Source organism: Mixophyes fleayi, chromosome 8 (genome assembly GCF_038048845.1).
Source record: "Mixophyes fleayi isolate aMixFle1 chromosome 8, aMixFle1.hap1, whole genome shotgun sequence".
NCBI lineage: Eukaryota > Metazoa > Chordata > Amphibia > Anura > Limnodynastidae > Mixophyes > Mixophyes fleayi.
Window position 1 is genome coordinate 67799672 of NC_134409.1, and position 27681 is coordinate 67827352.

The 27681-nt window shown below is 40.5% G+C and overlaps 1 protein-coding gene across 1 annotated transcript in view; it reads right to left on the minus strand.

Annotated features, from left to right (window-relative positions):
- Positions 1-26685, minus strand: part of PDC (phosducin) — a 61939-nt gene extending 35254 nt beyond the window's left edge. Inside the window, exon 1 of the mRNA XM_075182681.1 lies at positions 26553-26685. The gene's annotated coding sequence lies outside the window, so the exon portion shown is untranslated. The remainder of the gene's footprint in view (positions 1-26552) is intronic.
- Between the last annotated feature and the right edge of the window lie 996 nt (positions 26686-27681).

Consider the following 27681-nt stretch of genomic DNA (forward strand, 5'->3'; position numbering starts at 1 on the left):
AGCTTGCAAATGCCACACTTGGAATCGACTCCAGACCTTTTGCCTGCTTAATTGACAAAGTAATTACGGAATAGCCCACACTTGTCCATGAAACAGCTTTTGGTCCCTTAAAAAAGAGGGGCCTACACATTAAACAACTGTAAATCCCAAACCCTTCCTCTAATTTGGATGTGAATACCTTCAAATTAAAGCTGATATTTTGCACTTTAAGCACATATTCTCATTATATAATTGTAACTTGAATATGTTTTGGAAAATAGCTTATATCAATAAAATGTGTCAGTGTCCTGTCCAAATATATATTGTCCTAACTGTATATTAAAAAAATAAATCCCTTGCTAAAGTGGTGACCAGTACCATGCTTCAAAGGCTTGGCCACATCACTCTATAATAGAGAAATCTACAGCATGACACCCCTGTCATAATGTAAGCATGCTGCAGTCTGTTTAGCTGAGGGGTTGGAGCCTCTAGGGGGGCTGCAAAAACTGACAAAGCAGGCCCCACCCCATTATGAATTGTACTGTGACTCTTCTCAGCACCCCTGGGATGCTGGGTGGAGGTGTCATGGTAATTTTAGAAAAGTGGAACAATTGGAGCAGCAAATATACCACCCCAGTGGTCCCAGCTAGTGTGAAACTACAAGTCCCAGCTAGCTCTGACAGTCATGTGCTGTTTGTGCAGCCTTGAGCTTATCAAACAGCAAAAAAGTAAAGATACATGCAAAGTTAAAATGAATAATTATTTATTTATATAAATAGACACCAGAAAACCCCCTTTTCACCACGTCATTAAACAGCAACATTTTTCGAAATCCAGATGTATTCCAATGGAAATTGTCCACCATGACAAATGAAAATGAAATAACAGAACATTTAAAAGTGTTCTACTCCTTATGCAGCTCTGTCACAAAACTAAATTGTTTGCAAATGATCTGGAGTGTCAATAGCAACTCACAGGAGCTTGCATGGGAACACTTAATTTATATTTATAGCAGTCATCATTATGGCGATGCCTGGGGTACATTCAGTTGCATCTTTACACTCTGGCTACATCTATACTCTTAAGATGCATATAGCTCAAAATACAGGTGTACAAACGTTTTACTGATGAATTTTTTATACTCTAAATCAGGCCTTTGATTTAGAGTATAATACACACAGATGGTCTGCCCTGCACACATGAAGGTGTATCCAACCTTCTACCACTTCAGAACAACCCCTTTCATTAAATAAAATATTTGCATTGTTTTCCTTACTTATGGTCTTAAGGTCATCTTGAATCAATCATGAGAGTAAGGGGCATGTCTTTATTATATGTCATGTGGCATATTTGTGTGTTTTGAAGCTTTTATTTTTTTTACAACTGGCAAAGAGTGCCAAGAAATGTACTTCTCTTTCTAGGTTCAACTTGAAGTCACAAAATGTGTCCCAGTAAAAGAATGAACCCCATCCCTGGCAGCTTAAAGCTGGTGCAAAAATCATGACATTTTCCTGAGTGGAAAGGCCCTCGTGTTCTTCTACACATCAAATAGAGCACAAAAAACTGCACCCTCTCCCACCCATCATGTTTAGAAATATCTTACTTAACAAAATTAAATCTATCTCATAGTGCTCTGAAAAGTATGCTGTACCAGTGCCCATACTTCAAAAGGAGAGCCCAACCCCTCCAATTGGGTGGTACAAATTTCTGCTCCTCTGCAAAGGCTGCCATCTGGCTCTGTATACCTAGGCACCTGGTGAGCGGAGAATATCCCCCAACTTCCCACAAGTTTCGACAAATGTTATCTTGCTGGACATTTGTTTACCACAAGGAAGTACTACAAGAAGTGGAACTGATTTTTGACCCCTGATTAGGCTTTTATGTGGTCCTGTATAGTCCCCTTTAATTGTTGGTTTAGCAAGCATATTCTTTTGTAAATTACAAGTATTTTATATATATATTAGTGAATGGCTTAGAGCAGATAGAGCATTTCTCTAGGGTACTTTAGTCAGGAAAAATAATTTTCATAATGTGCCCAGAAACAGAATATATAAAAAGTATGAATACAAGCACATAATTGAAATCATCACAGACCAGACCAGGACTAAAAAAAACACTCCTAGTGGAGTGGGCAGACTGAGGCTCTGAGGACGTGATTTGTGGTGAATCGCATCATTTTGCTACTGTTGGTTTGCTTTCCTCCATCCACTATCAGGAGTAGCATTACAGCCTGGTGTTTCCGAGGTATCACTGGAAACAGTTGTGTAGTCATAAAAACCCACTGTGGCCAAGCTGCTCACTTCTCATATGCAGTTCCAGATTTCTGTCCTCCGCTTTGTGGGTTCTTAACAATCCCGAGAAACACACATACCGACAGTGAGGTTTATGTCACTTCTAAGGGGGACAGTTCTATTCATACTATTAAAGGGTCAATGCAAGAAGCCACCGGTTGTATAATGCTTTTCAGGAAAGCTTGAACATGGCATAGCCAGACAGTCCTCTCATTGCCCCCTAATAGCATGAATAGAACTGTCGCACTTAGAAGTGATGTAAAGCTCACTGTCGTTATGTGTGTTTGTTGGAATTGTTCTATGTCAGTATTTCAACACGTCTAATTTCCTCAAAGTCGGCATTTACAGCAGTCGCGATTAAGATATCGTTCAAGCTCCTGTCGGAATTTAGGTGTTTGTTATAGTGACTACTACTTAAGCGGCTGTTTGTTTGACCATCGCTTATCTGTCGTTTATTATTGTTACTTGCCTTGTACCATGTTTTGGAAATTGTTGATGATATTATTGAATAGCTTGTTGCCACTGACTCCTGATCCAGGCGAATGCTGGAGCAAGTTTTCTTTTTCACCACATTGTTTGCACTGCAGTGCTGTGGCTCTGGAGCTATACTTGACTGAAGATTTGGAATCTTGCTGCTCCAGATTCCATGAATTTGATGACATACACATTACTGTTGACTCATGTTTTCATTTGTATCCCACCAGCTTCTCACAACTTTCACTGCAGTTGCCCCGGCGCTGTACTCTGGTTAAATATCTAGTATTCAGTAATTGTGCTAGGAACAATTATTGCTGTTTCAGACTTTGATTGCTATACATACACTAATTCTCAGAACTTGATGTGTGTATGGACATTGCTATTACTATTTTATTGGAAAACTGTGATTACTACTTTAGTATGCATACCAGGCCTTAATTGAAGCTTTTCCCAGAATTCTCTGGGTACTGTGCCTTGCTTGAAAATTGCTGCACTGCTTTCTCTTTCTTTTGCGATGCTCCAGCTACTTTAGTAGATTGATATTGCATAGTACATGGATAAAAGGCTGGCACTTTTCCAGGTTAACTTGGCAGAGTCGAGACAGAATAATCTGTCCAAAACAATATAGACCCTGCTTAAACCTCTGTACTCCCTAAAGGACTAACTCTGGTGCAAACCATTCAACTTTGTAAGTCCAAATGTACAAATACAAACAGCTCTTACCTGATCCTCAAATCAAACTCCCTGAAAAGTTTGGGGCGATCATGTGCAGTACAGGTCTTTGTAGCCCAGTGCCAGATAGTTTTGTAGATGTGTCCAAGCACTTATCTTACTGAACCATTGAAGGAGAGCATGATTTTAACATTTTGAAAAGGTGAACTATTGGCCTGTGCTACTTGATTGCTAGAAAGATATGATCCAATATTGAATTATTTTACAGCCTTTATTTGAGTATTTGCAATGGGACAGGCAACTCCCAGGAAAGAACCACTTGGCTGGGGTAGCTATCAGAGACACACCAAGTCTGGCAAAGCCACTTATACCGATTTCATACCATCGCCCCAGTAATATCCCGAGTTTTTCAAGCCGGGTTTTTGCCGGGGCTCGGAGCGTCCCAGCTCAGAAACACCATTCATACTGCACCTCGGACCCGGGAATTTCCCGGGTTGACCCCATTCATACTGCACAAGTCTGTGCCCTGGCAATTTGTGGGAGACATCACCAGAGCAGTTTTCATTGGCTGAAAAATGGTGATGTCATTGAAAGGTGACTGGTTTTTTTGACGCATAAAAATGATGCAAAAGTGGGTGGTGATTGTTTACCACATCCACCATTTCTCCTAAACTCCTTTTCGAATCTTCCACGGGCTCCCACCGATGCCATCATCCTCCAGAGACAGGCAGACAGCCAATCAGCTTGTTTTCTGTGCAACCCGGGTTGAAAAACCCGGGTTGCACCATTTATAGTGCAGGCAACCCGGGTCCGACCCGAGAATTACCCCTCGATAAATCCCGGGTTGAAGACCCGGGTTTTTAGACCCGGGATTTTTGACTTGTACCATTCATACTGCACCAAGACCCGGGTCGTTTGAGCTCGCCCCGGCAAAAACCCGGGATTTTGGTGCAGTATGAATGGGGTATTAGTTCTGAGGGGTGTGGTAATGAGGTAAAAGCTGAACACAATGGATTGTAAAAGGTATGTTATGTACCAGGCTCTCAGGTACTGTTACTTACCCCTTTGCTGTCTTCTAAGCCAGTGTTGGCTAACCTTTCACACTCCAGGTGTTGTGAAACTACAAGTCCAAGCATGCTTTGCCAATATATAGCAGCTTATTGCTGGAAGGGTATGCTGGGACTTGTAGTTTCACAACACCTGGAGTGTCACAGGTTAGCCAACACTGTTCTAAGCTGTACCTGCAGTGTGCAGACACTGCTGCTCTCAGATCTATCTGTAGGATGCTGCCCAATCTGTCTCCACTCTAGAGATCCCTCCAAAATCAGTATATGGGTGCTGCCATCTTAGATTCAGTCACCTGCTCTCCCTCAGCAAGTCAGAGTATTGCCTCAGCTCAGCTGACTGCAGCTTCCAATAAGGGGATAGTAGTCTCCAGTCCAGGGTTCCCTCCAAAACCAATTTGTAAGCGCCACCATCTAGGATCCAGTCACCTGATCCCTCTCAGCCAGTCAGAGTGCTGCTTCAGCTCATCTGACTGTAGCCTCCAATCAGGTGATAACAGTATAAAATGACTTCCTGGAGCACTTACTTGTACAAACAATATTTCCAGCAGATTCATGAGCTCATGTGCTTTCAATCTATAGGAAATCCAGGTCAAGATTTTTTCTTAAAGGTAGATTGCGGTTCACTGGTAAGAGCCGTCTTGTCACAAAAACAAGGTTATAAACAGCTTTTTAATTTGTCACAAAAGATTGACTCCTGCAGAACAAATCTATTTGGTGGCTACTTTATTAGCATTAAAGGAATGGGCACATTTGCTTGAAGGATCTAGTTTCCCAATCATTTATTATGATCATAAAAATCTTGAATATTTAAAAAAGGCAGAAAGACTTAATTCTCTGCAAGCTTGTTGTGCTCTTTTCTTTTCTTGTTTTGATTTCATTTCAGTTATCGTCCAGAATTTCGCAATGACAAAGAGAATGCCTTGCCTAAACCATCTGTTCTATATCACTACATATTGTGGCTATTATTTTCACTGCAACATTGAGAATAAAAATTGCTAATGCTACTTAACCATCACATGATCATGTTACGTTGAAACACAAATATCCTGAACTCCAAACTCAGACAGATGGTTGCCTTACCAGATTTTCAAAAGTATTTATTTCTACAGATGCTTTGAAACAGACTGTTTTGTGAAAATTCCATAATTCTGTGACAACATACTCCTTTCTCAACCGCGGTGGTAGTCTTTATAGCGAACAACTAAATAATGGCCACAGTTGCAACGACATGTTAATGGTAACTGCTTTAATTCCCAACATGCAGGAAATACAGACTTCTTCAAAAAGTGACCACAAGAATTCTGAGAAAGGAACATAGCGGCACTGAGATTTCTCCACTTCAAAGGGCCATAGTTACATTCCTGCTATTAAGGGGGCAATGCGAGGAGCCACCAGCTGTATAATGTACAACCCTTACTTAATACCTTTATACATTAGCCGGGTCCTCATATTGCCCCCTTAATAGCAGAAATGTAACTGTCGCCCTTTGAAGTGACGTAAACCTTAATGGCGCTATGTTCCTTTTTTTTCAAAATTTTTGTATGCCACTATTTGAAGAAGTAGCCTTCCCATTTCTCCTCTGTGCATGTGACATTCTACCACATTTTCTCTCCTCTCCAGCTGTGACAGCCTCCCATTCCACTTTGCTTGTGGCAGCCTCATCCTTTGTCTCATCCCCTCCTCTAAGTGTGTGACAGCCTCAATTCTGCATGTGGCAGCCTCGCATTCGATCTCCTTTTGTGTATGACAGCCTCCCTCTATGCACCCTTCTCCTTTTCTTCTATGTGTAACAGCCTCCCCCTCTCTCCCCTCCAAGTATGACAGAAAACCCTTCGTTCCCCTTCTCATGTGACATGCCCTCTCTTCCTCCCCATGTGACAGCCCCTCTCTTCCTACTCATTATTATTATTATTATTATCCTTTATTTGTTAGGCGCCACAAGGTTTCCGTGGCGCCGTACACAGTACAAAACAGTCGACTATACAGGGTGAAACAGTACAAAACAATAAACAAAAATACCAATACTTCAGAAACTCCAGGCAGGCTGATGCAAAAAACGGAGCAGAAGAACAGGTAGGGAGACACGAGGGAAGAGGGCCCTGCTCAAGTGAGCTTACATCCTAAGGGAGGGAGAACAGAACAGGCACAGGGGGAGCCAGAAAGGTAAGGGGGAGAGCGAGTTGAGAGCGAGTGGCGGGGTTATGTGGATGGTTGGTATGCTTTGAGGAAGAGGTGGGTTTTCAGCGCACGTTTGAAGGAGCACAGAGTAGGAGAGAGACGGATGGAACGAGGGAGTTCATTCCAGTGAAGGGGGGCAGCGCGGGAAAAGTCTTGGATTCTGGAGTGGGAAGAGGTGATAAGAGTTGAGGAGAGGCGTCGATCGTTGGCCGAGCGCAGGGAGCGGGCAGGACTGTGAATGGAGAGGAGGCTAGAGATATAAGGGGCAGTAGAGTTGGAGAAAGCCTTGTAAGGCTCATTTGACAGCCCTTTGCTTCTTCCCCTTTTACAGCCTCCCACGTTTTCTGCCACGTTTCTCCCTCCCTTCCCCTTGAGATAGCCTCCCCCTTCCTTCCCTTTGCATGTCACAAACTCCCTCTTTTTTTGCCCTTAGTCTCCCTCCTATGACTGTGACAGCTTCCTTATTCTCCCCTCTGATTGTGACAGTGTCACCCTCTGTCCCCCCTGCTTCTTTCAGTGTGTGACAGTCTCTCCTTCCTTTCCGTACACATGTGACAGCCTTCCCACTGTCTCCTCCTCCACGCTCTCAGCATGTGATAACCTCCCCCTCCCTTCCTTCAGCATGTGACATCCTCCCCTCCCCCATGTGATAATCTCACCCCTTCTCATGTAACAGTATCATCCCTCCACGTGTCACAGTCTTTCACCTCCATGTGTCACAGGCTTTCCCCTCCATGTGTGACAGGCTTTCCCCTCTATGTGTAACAGCTTCAAACTTCTGTCTACCCCCTCCCTTCCCTCCACATTTGAATTCCTTCCCTCCTGTCTTCCCACTTTCTCTTTTTCATCCCTCTACGAGTGACAGCCTGCTCCAGTCTCAGCATGTCACACATGGTGCCATGCATCTCCTCATATGGGTTCATCATCCCACATGTGCAAGCAGCAAGGGAGGCAGACAGAAGAGTCTGTCTTCTCTGCTCCCCCTTCTCTCAGTGTGTGACTACCTCCTCCTCCTTCCCCTCCATATGTGACAGCCTCCCCCTACTATCTCCTCCTCCACTCCTCAGTGTGTGACAGCCTCCCCCCCCCTCCTCTTAGCCCTCTGTCCCCCCCCCCCTCTTCTTGTGACAAGCTCACTCCTCTACATGTAAAAGGCTCACTCTTCCATATGTCACAGGCTTTCCCCTCTGGGTGAAGCAGCCTCAACCTTCTGTCTACCCCCCCCCCCTTCTCTTCCTTCCACATTTGACTTCCTTCCCTACTGTCTAAACCACTTTCTCTCACCTCCATGATTGACAGCCTCCTCCATTCTCAGCTGGATGGAAAAAGGTAAGTGTGGGTGGGATCTTAGTATAATGTTGATGTTTTTGGTTGGTGGGGCGCTTGGCCTATTAATTGAATAGAGGGAGGAAGGTGGGTGTGACTAATTTAATGGCAGATAAGAGCTTATTCATAAAATGATGCAGTGATTGTGGTGATGTAGACTATTTAATCTCTTTGCCACTGGCAGCACGGTGGCTTAGTGGTTAGCACTTCTGCCTCACAGCAATGGGGTCATGAGTTCCATTCTCAACCATGGCCTTATCTATGTGGAGTTTGTATGTTCTCACTGTGTTTGCGTGGGTTTCCTCTGGGTGCTCCGGTTTCCTCCAACAATCCAAAAACATACTAGTAGGGTAAATTGGCCGTTAATAAAAAAAATTGACCCTAGTCTCTCTCTCTGTCTGTCTGTGTGTGTATGTATGTATGTTAGGGAATTTAGACTGTAAGCTCCAATGGGGCAAGGACTGATGTGGGTGAGTTCTCTGTACAGCGCTGCGGAATTAGTGCCGCTATATAAATAAATGACGATGATGATGATGAGTCTATTTTGGTCACTTTCCAACATCAATATCAGTCATTTATACCTTGTCTTTTGCAGAAGACTTCGAATTAAAAGAAAATAGAAGTAGTGTGCCTATACCTACTGTCACTGCAAAAAATCTACTCAAAATGGCCAAAAAGTATTTTTAATAATTGAAAGTGAACTAAAATCAAATCTATGTATTTCTTTTTCTAAACACGACCCATAAATACTTTGTAGTTCTTGCTCTGGCATTAATCCAAAAAAACAAAAAAGCAAAGGCAGGATTTGACACATAGTTATTCATAATAAAATCTGCACTTGAAAACGATTACCACTATGGTGACATGGACAAGCAAAAAAAAAATCCAAAATGCTGCAAAACCGGATGGAAAATAAACAGAGTTACCTTCACGGCGATACTAGAGATCTCCAATTGGATTAGAATGAGGTCGGCCTGCAGTGTCGAACACTTCTTCAATCGGAATCACTTGCTGTCATCATGCTGATCCAATTTGAGATCTCCAGCGTCGTGATGAAGGTAAGTCTGTTTATTTTTTCCATTCGGTTTTGCAGCATTTCGAATTTTTTTTGCAGGCTTTGTCCATGTTGGCTTAGTGGTAATCGTTTTTACGATTTCCACCGGTCATTGGTGTTCGGAAATGAATTTCATTGCGTTCTTTGGCGAAAGGTCAGTTTCTGTGCACGTGCAGAGGTATTTCACGACAAATACGGCACACAAACGGACTTACTTCCGAGCATGAATCAGGCCCTATATGTCTTACTTTTATTACTGCGCACTATTACTGCACTACCACTTACAGCATCTGCCATCAGTACATGATTACTCCCAGAATGAATGCTCTCTGCACTACCACTCCCAGCATACACCATAACTACACTATTTCTACCAATATGTCCTATCAGTGTCCTATTACTACAGCCAAATGAATTCACACAAGTCAAATTGTCATTGTTCTACATCAGTATAAAGCAAACTTACCAACTGTTTAAATCTGTATTACGGGAGATCAGGGAAAAGATCATGTGACAGAGAGTAGGAGGGGGCCCCGTTGCTACCATAAAATACAGAAATTCAAGGTATTTAATAGGGTGTGGGTGTGTTCCTGGGTTCCTGGCCCACTAGTTTATCTTTATTGACAGTGCCCAGTGGCTCCACCTTGGTCTTCAGACAGTAAGCTCTTTGCGGGGTAATGCCCTTGTTCAGTGACACCAGAGGGAGACCAAGGAACCCTCCGCCCTTTTATTCTAAACCCCAGGCTTGAATACAGAAAATACACACCACTCTGTAGCTAGCTTTAGCAACCACACCGGCACGTTTATTTCTAGAGGTTTTCCCCAAGCTAGTTTCTTTTTTGTTGTTGTAAATTTGCATAACGAGCGCACATTTAAAACAGTATATCGGCTCACAGGTAAATTAAATAGCAGATTCAATTTTAGGTCATTATATAATAGCACACAGTTCTTAATATCCTACGTCCTGATTAATTAAGAAACTTAGGTAAGAAATTTCTTACTTAAGTCTCCTGGACAAAACAATTTAAAATGAAAGGGGTGAAAAATAGTTTTCTATTTTGCACATAAGTTAAATACTGGCTGTTTTTTCATTTGCTGGGAATTAAAACATGCCCGTGTGTAGCCAACTCTCCCATGTTTAGCTAACTCTACCGTGTTTAGGTGAAAATTGCCATATACAACACGCTGCTTCCTAGATGCGAGATTAGTAAACTCATCACTGTTACACTGCAGGGCTATACAGCCGCAAGTCCCGGTGGCTGTCAAAAGTTTAAAAACAGATGAATGTTTGAAAGATTTTTTGGGGAGGTCCCACGCTGTCATGGGAAACCCCTTAGAGTATAAATAGAGCTTGTGGCTCTATTATACGCATTAGCAATGCATGATTTGTACACTGTACGAGCATAGTTCCCGTCATGTGTTTACTTTATTTTTTTTCAAGCATGTTCCTGGTTTGGATATACAAAATGGAGGTTCCCCTGACCTGAAGAAAGAAGTCTTCAATCAAGATGGATTTACAAATGGGGAGTCCACCTGACCAGAAAATCCAAAATTTGTTTACAAGCATGAACATTTGGAATTAAAAATATGGGGGTCTATGTAACCTGAAGATCAGAAGATTTTATTCAAGCATGGACATTTGGGATTGCAAACGTTTTGGGGACATTTTCATGGACCTTATTTTGGAATAGAAATATTTGTGGACATGGTGTGCAAGCATATTAAGATTAAAAGCTGCTGGCAAAAGAAGAAGACATTATATTGCTGAGTATATTGGGTTTTATTTCTTTTAATAAACAGATGTCGTAAAAAAGAGGATATGTTATGTATTTATTGCTTTTTTTATTTTTTTTTAAATGTAGTTTAAAACAGTGTTGTGTTTTTTTTTTAACATTTTGTTTTGGAACTACAGGCTGTTAATAGCCATTTGTGTCAGGCCATGTTGGCACTTGTGGTTCTGCAAGTGCCAGCATGACCTAGCCTCCATGGGTATGCTGGTGCTTGTAGCTCTACAAGCATCAGCATGCACAGACTGTTTAGGGCAGCCTGGCCTGGCTGGGACTTGTAGTTCTGCAAACAAAAATGGTGTTTTTATTTTTAACAATTTCATCGCCATTATTACCCTACACCCAACGCCCAGGGGTGTAGGAAGAGCTCTAGTGCTTTCAACCCAGCTCTGAACGGCCTGGGGTTGGTTTGTCATTATGGCAGGGGGACCCCTGCCGCGTGTCCCCCTGTTATAGTGCCAACCACCCTGGTTGGTTTGCCTAGTGCTTGTTACATGAAAATCGGAGGAACCCCACGCAAATTTTTCCCCGATTTTCGCGCAACCAACAGGAGGCTGACAGCATTAGGGTTAAGAGTGCTCGAATGGGGACACCCCACGCATTTTTTTTTCAAAACATTCATCTATTTTTAAACTTTTCACAGCCTACGGGACTTGCAGCTGTATAGCCCTGCAGTGTAACAGTGATGTGTTTGCTAATCTCGCATCTAGGAAGCAGCGTGTTATATCTGGCAATTTTATTTGAAACTGCATTAGGTTAGCAAAATTGGAGCATCATACATTTGGAGACTTGTATAGCTAGAGTGGGGAAAAAATCGGGGCAGAGATTTGCTGCGAGTTTGAAACCAGCGGCTTTTTAATAAAACTCATCTCCAGCGATTTTACATCCAATCTCAGGTTAATACATCGGCGAGTTTCAACTCTCCCGAAAAAATTGCGGGATTTTCAAAATCGCAGCTTGATACATTTACCCCCTGGAGTTATTTGGCTCCACTGAAAAACCAGTGACATCTACAATCAGATAAGCCCACTGATGTTTTATATACTGTAAGCACTTGGAGTGCTTTTCTGACATACAGCATTACATTATTGTGACCTTTCCTTCTGTAGTGAAAATATTAGGTGACTGATACTCTTTCTTGACCTTTGTAATAGTTTAGAGCTAAAGCTGGGCAAAAGGAGCCTCAGCACATATCTGTTCAATGTAGGAACTGGAAATCTTTCTCTAGAATTATTACTTTTTTGCCATTGTGCGGGTGTTGTATATTACTTTCAGCTTGCACTTTATTATATTTTAGAATTTTTCAGGAGCATGTTCATTTTCGAGTTTCACATTGACAGATATGAGGTGTAAAAATTGTCATTTATGCTAAACTTATATTATTGAAATCTAGCAATGGGGTATTTATGAAAGTAACCTCCAAAATTAGAAAGTTTGCATACATGAAATTAAAATGCGCTCTAATGAATGAAAAACTTACCCTCTCCCCTTACCCCATCTCTGAGCTACCCACCCCACCTCCAGACCCCCCTCTTCCCACACACCCCTTCCCCCGAAAAACCATAAAACCACCGCACCACCCTAACTGTTACTTCTAATTGTCACTCGTGTCTACTCTCCTCCTTTTTTTCTGGTTTACTACATACCTGTAGCAAGTTATGCCTTTCTATATTGTTATACCGAAAATCCGTATCAATAGCAACATGATGCTGAACCGACTGTAAGCTTGTAGCTTATCTTATCTGTTTTTTTGAGGTTTTAAAATACAATTTGAAAAAAAAAAATGAGCTCTAAGACTTTGAGAAATTTTAAATATTTGAAAATGTTCCTAATTTTGTGAGGTAATTTCAATTTTTTTAGTTTCACATTTAGACCCAGAGGTAGTTTTATCCTCTTCCTATCTTCAAATTTTGGCACTCCCCAGCGCTTTTGGGGTGTCCCCCATAATTGTGCATAAATATTTCTGGCTGTCAAAAGTCATATTTGTCAGCAGTATCTACTAAATAATTTTTAGCACTCCTCAGTGCTTTTGGGGTGTCCTCCCTAATTGTGCATTAATATTTCTGGCTGTCAAAAGTCATATCTGTCAGCAGTATCTACTAAATAATTTGTAGCACTCCTCAGTGCTTTTGGGGTGTCCTCCCTAATTGTGCATTAATATTTCTGGCTGTCAAAAGTCATATCTGTCAGCAGTATCTACTAAATAATTTTTAGCACTCCTCAGTGCTTTTGGGGTGTCCTCCCTAATTGTGCATTAATATTTCTGGCTGTCAAAAGTCATATCTGTCAGCAGTATCTACTAAATAATTTGTAGCACTCCTCAGTGCTTTTGGGGTGTCCTCCCTAATTGTGCATTAATATTTCTGGCTGTCAAAAGTCATATCTGTCAGCAGTATCTACTAAATAATTTTTAGCACTCCTCAGTGCTTTTGGGGTGTCCTCCCTAATTGTGCATTAATATTTCTGGCTGTCAAAAGTCATTTCTGTCAGCAGTATCTACTAAATAATTTGTAGCACTCCTCAGTGCTTTTGGGGTGTCCTCCCTAATTGTGCATTAATATTTCTGGCTGTCAAAAGTCATTTCTGTCAGCAGTATCTACTAAATAATTTGTAGCACTCCTCAGTGCTTTTGGGGTGTCCTCCCTAATTGTGCATTAATATTTCTGGCTGTCAAAAGTCATTTCTGTCAGCAGTATCTACTAAATAATTTTTAGCACTCCTCAGTGCTTTTGGGGTGTCCTCCCTAATTGTGCATTAATATTTCTGGCTGTCAAAAGTCATATCTGTCAGCAGTATCTACTAAATAATTTTTAGCACTCCTCAGTGCTTTTGGGGTGTCCTCCCTAATTGTGCATTAATATTTCTGGCTGTCAAAAGTCATATCTGTCAGCAGTATCTACTAAATAATTTGTAGCACTCCTCAGTGCTTTTGGGGTGTCCTCCCTAATTGTGCATTAATATTTCTGGCTGTCAAAAGTCATATCTGTCAGCAGTATCTACTAAATAATTTGTAGCACTCCTCAGTGCTTTTGGGGTGTCCTCCCTAATTGTGCATTAATATTTCTGGCTGTCAAAAGTCATTTCTGTCAGCAGTATCTACTAAATAATTTTTAGCACTCCTCAGTGCTTTTGGGGTGTCCTCCCTAATTGTGCATTAATATTTCTGGCTGTCAAAAGTCATAACTGTCAGCAGAATCTACTAAATAATTTTTAGCACTCCTCAGTGCTTTTGGGGTGTCCTCCCTAATTGTGCATTAATATTTCTGGCTGTCAAAAGTCATTTCTGTCAGCAGTATCTACTAAATAATTTTTAGCACTCCTCAGTGCTTTTGGGGTGTCCTCCCTAATTGTGCATTAATATTTCTGGCTGTCAAACGTCATAACTGTCAGCAGAATCTACTAAATAATTTTTAGCACTCCCCAGTGGTTTGCGCTCAGAATGGATTCAAAGCAGTCCACATATGATCTGAATGAGCAACCAGGTTCTGTCACCAGTCCTGATGTTAGTGTTCCCAGTACGTCATCTGGCAAGGCGATGTCAAACAACAGAGTGTTTTCAAATTAGTGCTAAAAACAAAAACCAAAAAAAAATTTACTGTATTGAAGCGAAAAAGAAGTGTAACTGAGCAAAAGTTAAGTGACGATAAAAAAAAAATTGCAAGCATGCCATTCTACACACGCAGTGGCAAAGAGAGAATGAGGCCTTCACCTTTGGCTATTAGTGGCAGATCCCAAAAAGTTACCCAGCCTACAATTGGTGCACAACTACTGTTACGCGTCAAAGCCGAGCTGCAAGATAACAGTGAGGCATTACAGGAGAATATTTGCTCTGATTCACAAATGACAACAATCCCTGTGGAGAGTCCATCCAACAGTGGGATGTCTAATCGTGAGCATTCTGCTGATGTGTGCCTTAATAGCCCGAGTGTAGCCGGTGATACCCAAATTGAGGATGCCACTTTGGAATTAGAAGAGGATGAGGGGGAGATTTGTGTAGGCGACGAGGGCGCTAATGATGATGTTGATGATTATGATGCAGACAGATACCAAATTGCCTTTCTCAATTTCTATTTATATTCTAGATTATATAACGGCTGAATAGTTTTCTATTTTACTCCTAGTGGAGAGAGGATCTGATGCAGACAGATACCAAACTGCCTTTGTCCATTTCAATTTATATTGTACAGTATATAACGGCTGAATTTATTAGTATTTTATACAAGTGGAGGGGGGCCTAGAGAGACAGAAACCAAACTGGCTTTCTCCATGTCAATTAATATTGTACAGTCTATAATGGCTGAATTTTTTGAAAAAAGTGGAGGGGGGCCTATAGAGACAGAAAGCAAACGGTCTTTTTCCATTTCTTTACATATTTAACTATAAGTGTAGGGTGTAATATACATCCAAAGACGATGGCTGCATTGCCAATATGCATAGATGGAGAGGAAGACAATCTGTTTTGTGTGTAGAATAAATGAAGGCCTACCAACGAAGAATTAAACAGTTTTTTTGGATGATTTATTACCTCAACAATTAGATTACTTATCTCTAAAACAGTTGGAGCACTAAATTGGGTTATTTTAGGCACAAAAACATGTATTTTCCAACAAAATAGCAAAACAAAACCAAACAAAACCAAAACCAAAACCAAAACACGCAATGGCGGTTTTGCAAAACCAAAACCAAAACCAAAACACGACGGTAATCCAGATCCAAAACCGAATCCAAAACCAAAACACGGGGGTCAGTGACCATCTCTAATAAAAATACTCAGATGTCAATCGAAACACAGTGTGGCATAGAGTTGAAAAACATAAGTCAAGGAGTCCAATGTCTCACTTGTATTGTGATAATGCATAAATGCGGGATAATCCTAAAATAGCATCTGAAGGTGATGTCTAGAATAAGTATATTACAGGTCCCAAAGAATTGCCTGTACAGTTCCAACAGTGTAATAACCAATCTCATAAGAGAACTTACAGTTGATGGTAATAGGGTATCGTCATATCTCACAATCTCCATATTTCTCTGTGCAGTCCTCTGAACAGAAAGGGAGAGAAGTCTGTGGACGGACTGTCCCAATATCGGCCGTAAGTGAGTGGGCGCATGCGCAATAGATCCTAAGGACTCCCAGTGATAGATGTCTCTGCCCCCTGCCTAATTAGGTCCCGCCCGGCGGGCATTCTTTATACGGCTACAGTCTGACAGATGTATTCGTTCAAGGGGTCACAGTAGGATGCTTGTATAAAGCACTTAGAACAAAGTGAATAAATAAAACATAACCAACGCGTTTCACCTCGGTGAATAGAGGCTTCATCAGGGATAATAGTTTTGAAAAATTCCCCAGAGTATACAGAAACAGGTCGATATAATATTCATTACACAATATAGCGTTCACGCCAATAAAATCAGTAATGTATTGGCCAATCCTTTTAAAAGATGAAAAATTGATAGGTCTTATTCGAACTAGACCAAAAATCACTTTTAGAAGGTCACGCAACCTCCAGAATGATTTGGTGAAGAGTGTCATACACATTGAAACACATACTATCCAGAACATCTGGATGAACAATAACAAAGGAGGTTTCTATTTCTGCAACAAATGTTTCACGTGTAGAAATACACATGTACATAGTACTTAACCCGTTGTGGAATTTGTATCCCCCACAATGGCAAAAAGTTTAATATTAAGGACAAGATCACGTGTGAAACTACTGGTGTCATTTATCTTTTACAATGCCCTTGTAACAAGCAATACATAGGGAGAACTACCAGCAGCTTAAAAATCAGACTTGCTGAACACTGTAGGAACATTAAGAACAAAGTAGAGAACCACAGTGTGTCAGCACATTACATGCAACATCACAATAAATATTTATTTATATATATATATATATATATACACACATATTTATGTCATCTAATTAAAGCTTTAATATAAGTGGCAGACTTCGATAATAACTTTAATAATGATTAATAAAATAGAGGGTCCTGCATGATTATTACACATATGTATACATAAACTTATTTATATATTTATATATATATATATATATATATATATATTGTGGCAAGAGCCCACTACTGCAGAAGCACACGCGAACAACTTCTTCCTTTTTATGTGGCTTTATTGTCAGGATGATAAATGTTTTGACACCGTATACTTTCACAGCAATTATGGAGACCCTAAACGCTTGCTATACATAGACCAGCTCTCTCTCAAGACTACCCCAGCGTTGGTCTCAGTGAACAAATGGCACAAACAAGCTTTTATACATGTTACTCCTCCCCCAGCCTTACCTTGATGGACAGGTGACACACCCACCTTCTCTTTAAGAGAAAATGCCCATCACTGGCTCTGCTTCAACTAACAGACACACCCTGTCTGTTTGCTGAGAGGAAGCAGCTTTTAAATCATGTAAGTTAACCAACTTTAAACTACACATAAGTCTTTACTTGGTTTAACCTGAATCTAGGTGCATAACTGCGCCAATGTCTTACTCTGCTTGTATGTTTACTTTGCATATTGTCAGATAAATGCCGCCCTTTGTCACAATATATATAGACATATAGGGGCATATTCAATTAGCTTTCAGGTTCGCGGGATCGCGCCGGAATGGTCCGCGAAGTCAATCCACTGTACCGCAATAACGTGGATTTTCATTCGCAGCCCATAGGGTTGCGTCCGAAAATCCACGTTAATGTGGTACCGTATTAATGGCAATACAGCGCAGGAATCGCGGTAACGCGCGTTACCGCAAACCGGAAAGCTAATTGAATATGCCCCATATAGTCAAAATTGGTGTTACATTAACATTTTTATGTTAGTTTAAATGTGCGGTATCATTGCTATTTTTAACATGCATTATAAATTGTATTTTTAAAGTGCGTTATCAGTGCTAGTTTTAGCGTGCGGTATCATTGGTAGTTTTAGCTTGCGGTATAATTGTTAGTTTTAGTGTACATATGTATTTGTGTTATAGTATATGTGTATATATATATATATATATATATATATACACATATATATATATATATATATATATATATATATATACACAGATATATATAATATATATTCTACAGTGGTGGTAGTGCGGGTATATATGTTGAGGGTGATAGGAAACAGCAACGGAGGGGCAAAAGAATGAAGGAGGGAGCAGTGAGAGGATGCTGAGGGGCACAGAGGGTGTGGATGCAGAGGGGCACAGAGGGTCTGGATGCAGAGGGGCACAGAGGATGTGGATGCAATTCAGAGGGGCACAGAGTGTATGGAGATGATGCAGAGGGGCACAGAGTGTATGGAGATGATGCAGAGGGGCACAGAGAGTATGGATACAGAGGGGCACAGAGGGTGTGGATGCAGAGGGGCACAGAGTGTGTGGATGCAGAGGGGCACAGAGTGTGTGGATGCAGAGGAGCACAGAGTGTGTGGATGCAGAGGGGCACAGAGTGTGTGAATGCAGAGCGGCACAGAGTGTGTGGAGATGATGCAGAGGGGCACAGAGTGTGTGGATGCAGAGAGTGTGGATGCAGAGGGGCACAGAGTGTGTGGATGCAGAGGGGCACAGAGTGTGTGTATGCAGAGGGGTACAGAGTGTGTGTATGCAGAGGGGCACAGAGTGTGTGTGTGTGCAGAGGGGCACAGAGAGTGTGGATGTAGAAGGGCACAGAGGGTGTGGATGCAGAGGGGCACAGAGTGTGTGGAGATGATGCACGGGTACAGAGTGAGTTAGCTGTAAATTATTCTTTGACAGAAATATAATAGAAAAAAAAATATAAAAATATTATTTTCCCTTGGATTTATGTGTATAATTTTTGCAAACAACTTACTAAGTATGTTCGTCCTGACCTAAATACTTATTACATTATTTTGACCCAACTACTTATAAAACGGGACTGCTAGGCAATTATTTTGGATGGGTGCCTTGAAAAAATTATGGAGACTCTAAGGGTGCCGCAAACTTGAAAAGTTTGGGAACCACTGCCTTAATTTTAGATCTTAGGGGCCCCCCTGTCTGAAGTGCCCCAGGCCCCCAAAAGCCTTAATCCAGCTCTGGTGCTGGAGCTGCAGTATGTCTGTCTATGCCTGGAGTCAAAGGTAAGAGGAAGGGGTACTGTGATGGGGGAGATAGTGTGTGTGAAGGGGGGGAGAGGTGGGCATGTGTGACTAAAGGTGCTGGGGGCAGAGGGGGGGCATATGTGGCTATAGGTGCTGGGGCAGAGGGGGGGTACATGTGTGGCTATAGGTGCTGGGACAGAGGGGGGGCATGTGTGGCTATAGGTGCTGGGACAGAGGGGGGGCATGTGTGGCTAATGGTGCTGGGGGCAGACTGGGGCATGTGTGACTAAAGGTACTGTGGGCAGAGGGGGGCATGTGTGACTAAAGCATGTGGGCAGAGGGGGGCATGTGTGACTAAAGGTGCTGGGGGAAGAGGGGGACATGTGTGACTAAAGGTGCTGGGGGAAGATGGGGGCATGTGTGACTAAAGGTGCTGGGAAGAGGGGGAGCATGTGTGCCTAAAGGTACTGGGGGCAGAGGGGGGGCATGTGTGACTAAAGCATGTGGGCAGAGGGGGGCATGTGTGACTAAAGGTGCTGGGGGAAGAGGGTGGCATGTGTGGGAATAGGTGCTGGGGTAGAGGGGGGGCATGTGTGACTAAAGGTGCTAGGAAGAGGGGGGCATGTGTGACTAAAGGTACTGGGGGCATAGGGGGGGCATGTGTGGCTAAAGGTGCTGGGCAGAGGTGGGGTGTGACTAAAGCATGTGGGCATAAGGGAGAGGCATGTGTGACTAAAGCATGTGGGCATAAAGGAGAGACCTAATTATAAAACGTGAATTATATATTGATTTAATGCTGGGGATTGTTGTTTTCTAAGTTTTGTAAATTTTATGTACCCATTTTTTTTTTACCATATAGGGCCTCCCAATATTCCAAGGATCCAGACAACCAGCAACGGAACTAAAGAAACCAGCAGCCACAAGTGGTGACAGTGACAAGACAGTTAGGAGAGAGCAGGACAGTCTGCCAACTGTCCTGAATCTGGTGAGACAGTCCCAAATTTGAGTGACTGTTTCACTTAGGACAGTTTGGATGTATGTCCCGCTTCAACGTGTACTGCTCGTGAAGGCAGAACTGTGTACACCTAACAGTAGTACACACAGTATTGTCTGTGTATTTGTCATGGGCTACTTTCAGGAACTCTCCCTTATAGGATTGAGGTACAACTAGTTGCCTTTCAGCAATTACATCTGGATGCATACTCGTGACATTTTTCTCTCTGTACAAAAGTCCATTTTTCCAAAATATTCTGTCTTCCTTACTTTCCAGACAAGCCTGACTGACCCTCCCCAACACTGCTGATAGACAAGGATCAGTGTTTTGTTCTGTTTTAAACGTGTCACTTCTGAGTTTGTCAGTGTTGCCCACAGCAGGAGAACGCTCTGAAATCTGCTCTTGCCCAGTTGCCTGTGCTACAGGCCCAAGATTTTAAACGGAGGTTTATAGTACAGCCTGACATATCTAACTATGGACTAGGAGCTGTCCTCAGCCAGGTGACAGCGCAGGGGGAGGAGCACCCTATTATTTTCCTAAGTAGAAAATGACTCCCCTGAGATGTGACTCATGCTACCATTGTACGAGAGTGCCTAGCCATTGTGTGGGCACTGCAAAAGCTACAGCCCTACCTGTATGAATGGGATTTCACCATTATTACAGACCATAATCCTCTAAGCTGGCTAAATAGAGTTTCTGGGGATAATGGAAAGCTTTTAAGATGGAGTTTAATTTTGCAGCAGTATAACTTCACCATTCAGTACTGGAAGGGTTGCAGAACGTGGAAACGCTGATGGCCTTTCACGCCAAGAGGCTGAAGTGGTGAATGAGCAGGAGAGGCCGTGACAGGTCACAGTTCTTCGTGCCCTAGGTTTAGGGGGAGGTGTGATGATTATGTAGTATATCTAATGACTGATTGTTATTTTCTGTTCAACTCATGTATGACAATGTATATTGTGTGTAATTTTGTAATGTAATCTCAATGTGTGCTTTGCTAGATGACATGAGTTTGAACTTATGCAAGTATCATTAATCTGTTAAAAATAGCCAGAGCAGGGAGAGATGGGATCTTGGAGGAGTTTGAAGCTCCAAAGTTGTAAACCCTCTAGCCAAGCAGAATAAGCAAAGGTGGGAAATCAGGTCCTGTGAACATTCTGATCTCAGGACATCCGTAGCTCACTAAAGTCCTGAGACATTTGGGAGATCAATATGTCCTTGGTGACAGCTAGATTCCAAAGGTGGGGGGTGGAAGCTACATGGAAAAAAAAGGTTTAAAATCTTCCGCCTTAGACAATAACGTGTGCATTTTCATGAGGGAGTCTCTCAAGAATGAAATGTCCCATATTCCTCAATTGTGTTCCCTCCCTTTTATGTATCAAGCTAAGAGATTTCCGTCAGGTTTGAAAAACCAATCAGATTCCAGCTATCATTTATTTATTACATTCTACAAAATGATAGCTAGAATCTGATAGGTTGCTATGGGCAACATCTTCAGTTTTCCAACCCACCGGTAAACTCTCAGCTTGATACATTTACCCCAGATCTTAACTAGTAAGCAGTAATTCTGATTTTATTTCCTATTTAATTTCTGTAACTTATTTGTGCAAATTTATTGTATGTCGTGTTATTAATTTTTGTAACTAAGCCTTGGAAACATTTTTCAGATTAAATAAAGTTAATTTAGCGTGTTCCCAGTGATTCTTTGCGAATTTACGAAGCCCAGGGAGGCTCATGCTACATGTGTATGGGATTTAAGTGTGAAACATTAATAAGTGGTTTTGGTGAATGTAAGGACACCATAATAAATCCTTTGTGGTGGCAGAAAAGGTGTATTCATTGCTAAGTGACTAAGGTGACGCCAGTCACGGCCAGCTGTTCAGATTGCTGTATGTCTGGGACAGGCTGGGAATTTGTGAAACATAGTGAGATTGAAAAAAAGACATAGGGCTAGATTTACTAAGCTGCGGGTTTGAAAAAGTGGGGATGTTGCCTATAGCAACCAATCAGATTCTAGCTGTCATTTTGTAGACAGTACTAAATAAATGACAGCTAGAATCTTATTGGTTGCTATAGGCAACATCCCCATTTTTTCAAACTCGCAGCTTAGTAAATCTAGCCCATAGGCTCAACCTTATCTAGAGTAAGTCAGAACAAAATCCCTAGTGTGGGAGTTGCCAATTTAGAATTACATGGGAAAAAAATCCTTACTAACCTCAAAAATGGCAATCTGATATACTCCCTGGATCAATCACTCCCATAATATCCTCTACTATTTACAGCTACAGATACCATTTCTTGTAAGACAGGCATCCAATCCATTTCTACATTATAGAATTCTATAGCTTAACCATACTTATAGTATAGAACCATTTCCTTTGCTTTATAATGTAACTTTTTTATTCCCTTTATTAATGTTGTTGTCTGCCTCTGCACCCTCTCTAATTGTCAATGCCCTTCTTACAATGTGGTCTCCAAAACCGTAGCCTATGTCTAAGATGTGGTCTAACAAGTGACGTATACACTGGTGATGCACTGTTTGCATCACATGCATTTATCCTCCTTTTCATACATCCCAGGATTATTCACCTGCAGCTTCTGCCTGGCATTGTGTGCTGCTACTATTATTCTTAAGTCATTTTCCATCTCAGTTTTCTTCAAGTGTATTTCATTTAAAGTATAAGTAGCATTGACATTACCTCAGTCTAGATGCAGAACCCTACTTTTATCTACACTAAATTTCAGGTACAGTTTTCTATGTTGTCTAAATCTTTTGTAGCAGGCTACTATTCTGCTCTGTGTTAATAACCTTACTTAGCTTAGTGACTTCAGCAACTATAGACACCTTCTAGATCTTCTACAAGGTCATCAATACCAAAAGAAAGAGAACAGGGCCCAATAATGATTTGAACCATGATTTTATTATTAATGATACACCATTAATAAATTTAGGTCTGTCTGAAAGTGTTATGCCTTTTGTCCTTCAAACCAGAACCAGGAAGAGGTTGGCACAGGTGAGAATTTTGCTTCGGGCCCAGGGTGATTGGGGGTGCTTCCATATGCAGATTAACTATGCCCCCACTTGGTATTGTGGCAGAGCAATAAAAATGTCTCTAATAGACTTTGTGCAAAATGTTTGTAAGGGCAATATATATTTTATTGTGTTGCACAGAGTGCAGATATCTTTTTTTATAAGAGGCCAGTAGTCACAATACAATCATTCAGTACAAGCCCTGTTTTTCTTCATGACTATTGCTGAGTGGCCATGGCCATGGGAATGGAAGGATAATACGATGCAATTCTTCAGATCCTACATGTATTCCCAAAAAACCACGTGCCACTCAGATCTCCTCACATGCCCCCAAACCTTTCCATATGGCCCACACATGCTCATCAGACCTCCCCAAAATCAGGTTCCATTCCATGTCATATAACTCCAAGGGGGTATGTTACAGAATTTCAAAAACAGTGGTAGGAAAAATGGTTTTGTGAAATTGCTACAAGAATTGTATGTAACTGCTGTATATGTCAGAAACATAATATGGCCATTGCTGTTAAAACCACCTCCATAACAGCATCACCACAATTTACTTTATTCCCTACCCATTAGATTTCCCCTCCTATCTCTTGTTTCCTTCTGCCATGTACGGCAGTGTGGAACCTTTTGTCGCCCTACAAATAAATGGTAATAGTAATTCACGTGCCACTAGCCAATGGACAGGAATATTGTTTGGTCACAGATGACCACTTTAGAAACTGGGTTGAGGATTCCCACATGAGGAAAACATGAGATAATCACAAGCTGACCATGTACAAAGAGTCTCCAGTCTTGACCTAATGGATTACACTAGATATCACATGCCAGGACAATTGATTATTTACTGATTGCAATTTACACCGGCTCTTAATCTCTTACTTTAACTACTGAAAGCTGCCCAGGCTCCATCCACTGATTTACCTACACAAGGCATCCATTGCGGCGATTGGTTCATAGTTAAGAAGTTTCGCTGTACTTCTTCCCTATGACCACGGTGGGAAGAGCCATTCCAAATGTTATTGGCTACAATAGCTGTAAAAGATTTCTTATTTATTACACTTTTGACACTGATAACCTCAATATCTATGTACAAATCCTTTAAGAACATTCTATAAAGGATACCCAAGACTGCTAGGACAGCAGAGCAAATAATTATAAAACATATTTTCCCTTTAAAGTTATAATTCCACCTTATAGTTTGTGTCACACCAAAACATCCTAAAGTACAAAATTAGCCTCCTGCTTCTATGCATAGATTTCTATCACACCCATATGGAATTGTAGAATAACTTGGTACCTTCAAAATGTCATTAAAATGCATCATCTTTGCTCTAAAACCTGTATCCAGCTGTCTTCATGCCAGCTTCATATTATGTTACTTGATTGGTGTTTGTTTACAGAAAATGATAATGTGCTAATGTTACATAGTCTTAGAAAGGTACACAAAAGTACAGTAAGTGACTTTATGAAATGAAGGCGCTCAGTTATATGGACAGTCATCATCATCATCATCACCATTTATTTATATAGCGCCACTGATTCCGCAGCGCTGTACAGAGAGCTCATTGGCATCAGTCCCTGTCCCATTGGAGCTTACAGTCTAAATTCCCTAATATATACACACACAGAGATTAGGGTCAAATTTGATAGCAGCCAATTAACCTACCAGTATGTTTTTGGAGTGTGGGGGGAAACCGGAGCACCCGGAGTAAACCCACACAAACATGGGGAAAGCGTACAAACTCCACACAGATAAGGCCCTGGTCATCAATTGAACTCATGGCCCCAGCGCTATGAGGCAGAAGTGCTATCCACTTAGCCACCGTGCTACCCAAGTCTTGTCTTTCATTTCTTAAAAGAATTTGGGTAATACATCCAATTTAGGGTCTCATTTTATGCAATGTGTAATGCATGTTTATCTTTTTTACGCTTGTTAATCTCTTTATGTGATGATAAAAAATAAAGATTGTCATATTCATAGCTGATTAGGCCTAAATTTGTGGAAACCCCACATAGGCATGTGCTAAGGACTGTAGTCTTTTTCTTAATTTCACAAGGGTAGTTTGTAATATTTTGGATAATGATGTAATGTACAAGGTTAGAAGATTAGCATTTGTTTTGTGTGTCCTTTAAAGTTCATGTCCACCATTGTGGACATTTCTTTGGTAAAATGCAAAGACCCATATTTTCTTTTTTTCAAATGAAACTGCATATCTATCTACAGTCAGTGTAGGAGTGAGTGTATCTAGCATTACATGAATATATAAAAAATCCTCTTGCTGCTTCATAGGGTGTTGGCTGCCTAGATCAGTCAGCTGCCTCAGATTTGATTTGTACATCATGGATAGATGTTGTGCTGTACAGTTCAAAATATGTCACGTCAATGATCATTGTTTTTTTGTAAGGCGTCATAAATCTCTGTAGCACCACACCATCATGATTACAAATCATACAAATCATACAAATCACACATAAAAACTCCCATAAAAACAAAACAAGTACATACGAGGTTGACAAAAGAGATGTGGACATGAGACAGAGGGTGGAGAGGTCAATGCTTGTTAGAGCTTACCATTTAGATGGCACTAACAAGATAAGACCTATGAGATTTTTACATAAAAAATTATATAGGATTTGTTTTTACACCAAGGTGCAAAACATTCATACCAAAGTAGAATTGCGAATGCTAAAATGCAGTCTTTGAAAAATAAGGATATTTGAGACTCCCATTTCTCCTTTTACCCCATCTTCCTGATATAGTAATGGTACTATAGTAGTAATAGTACAAATGACTTGTGTATTATGATATGACTAACCAAAGCAACACATTTTAGCCAGATTTCTTAGTATAGTTAAAATGCTAGATAGTACCCAATGCATGTTGTCATACAATACATACAATAAGATTGTAAAAGTATGACAACATTTCATATATCCTAGTTATATTCATTAACTATCTTCAGTTGTCAATTTTCATATTTCTTTCCCTATGTGGCTCTCTGCTGTGTGACCTTCCATGGTCCCAAATTAATAAGCAGAAAGTCTGCCGCATATAAAAAAAATGCTTCCTCCCATTAAACACACAAATTTTGAATATCTTTCAGATATCACAGGTAAACATTGAAACTTTTACAAATAACTGTTAGTAAAAGCTATGCTATTTTTATTGATTTGATTTGTAATTATAGTCTATAATTAATTAATTATAGTCTATATTTAATTTCTATTTCATTTCAATACTCTGTTACGCACAGTATTTGTATAAATTTGTGAGTTAAATCACATTGTAATCAAAATTGTACATGTCTTTCTATAATAATTTTAACAACAAAACATCTAAAAATAATTAAGCACAATGACACAAAAAAATAAAGCAGCTTTTAACTATATTTAAGAACATAAATGCAACATATTCATATTTACAGATAAATATAAAAGAACATGATTAGTATTCAACAAACTCAGTGAAATTAACATTAGCTATAATCAAATGTTCTTGAAAATACAGTAATTCCAATTTCATTATGCTCAATAATTATTTCTGTTGGAATGTATAATGAAATGGGGATGCATATTGTTCAAAATTATAGATAATTACATTACATAACGATAATTGTTAAAAGATATTTACCTTCACTGATGCTCAGCGTCAGTTTTGTGTGGTGACCAGTGTCCTTGAGCAGGGAGGGATTAGCCAGCTAGAGAACTGTACTTGAGAACAGGTGGACAGATTGGGAAGGAGGTTTAGCTCTCTGGATAATAATGATGACACTTGCAGAAATAGCTCTGTGTAAGTAATAGGATTATCAAAGGGACTTAGAAAATGTTGTTCATTAGTGCAGACCAATAAGGAAGCTGCTGATATATATTTTCTAAAAGAGAAGAAAGCTAAAATAGCATTAGAAACAAATTATATAGCTTGCAAGAAAGTAACATTCAACCTTTATAACAATATTAGGTCCTAGGTCCGGCACATGCATATTAAGTTTTCATGGTTCAAATATGTAATGTATATGAAAATGTATAACAATTAAAAAAGAATATTTTGACAGCTTTGCATGTATACTACGTTGTTATATGGAAATTTTATGGTGTATTCTGTCAATCAGTGTTAGGAAGTAATACAGAGTATAAGAAAGCCACATGTATATTAATGCTATGTTATAAAATTAACTAATTCTGTTGGATAGTGGGATTAGGCACTTAATATAAGTGTGTCTCTACTGATTATGTGGTTCAGAAACATCAAAAAAAATCCCTATCTAATACTCTATCACTTTAATATCTTGTTAACGTTACTTTATGTTTTTGACTTTATTCATCTTGCAGTTTTGCTAAAATATCACTTAAAATGAGAATATTGGATTATTTTGTTTACCCTAGTTAATTTCACATTGGTTCCCCTTCCCCTTTTTTTGAGGCAGCTGTAAGGTCTAGCTGAGTGAAAAGTTTGGCTGTTTGGAAAAGTTCAAATAACTGTAGAGTAAGAAGACGTGGGTAATGGTTTTGCCTGAGTTAAGGCACAATAATTGATACAAGGCCTTGAAGAACTTTTTTCCTAACAAAGCAGATGGGGGTCCCTGTAGGAGACGTTGAATCCTAGGTTCAGTCTATCATCAAAATATTTTCTCATACTTTAAGTTCTGGTTTACATAAGGCATACAGTCAGCCAAATTAAAGTTGAAACTCAGGTAAGAGCTCGACAAGACACTCATATGGTCTATGAGGAGACAATTTATCAGTCTATTAAAGATGCTTTT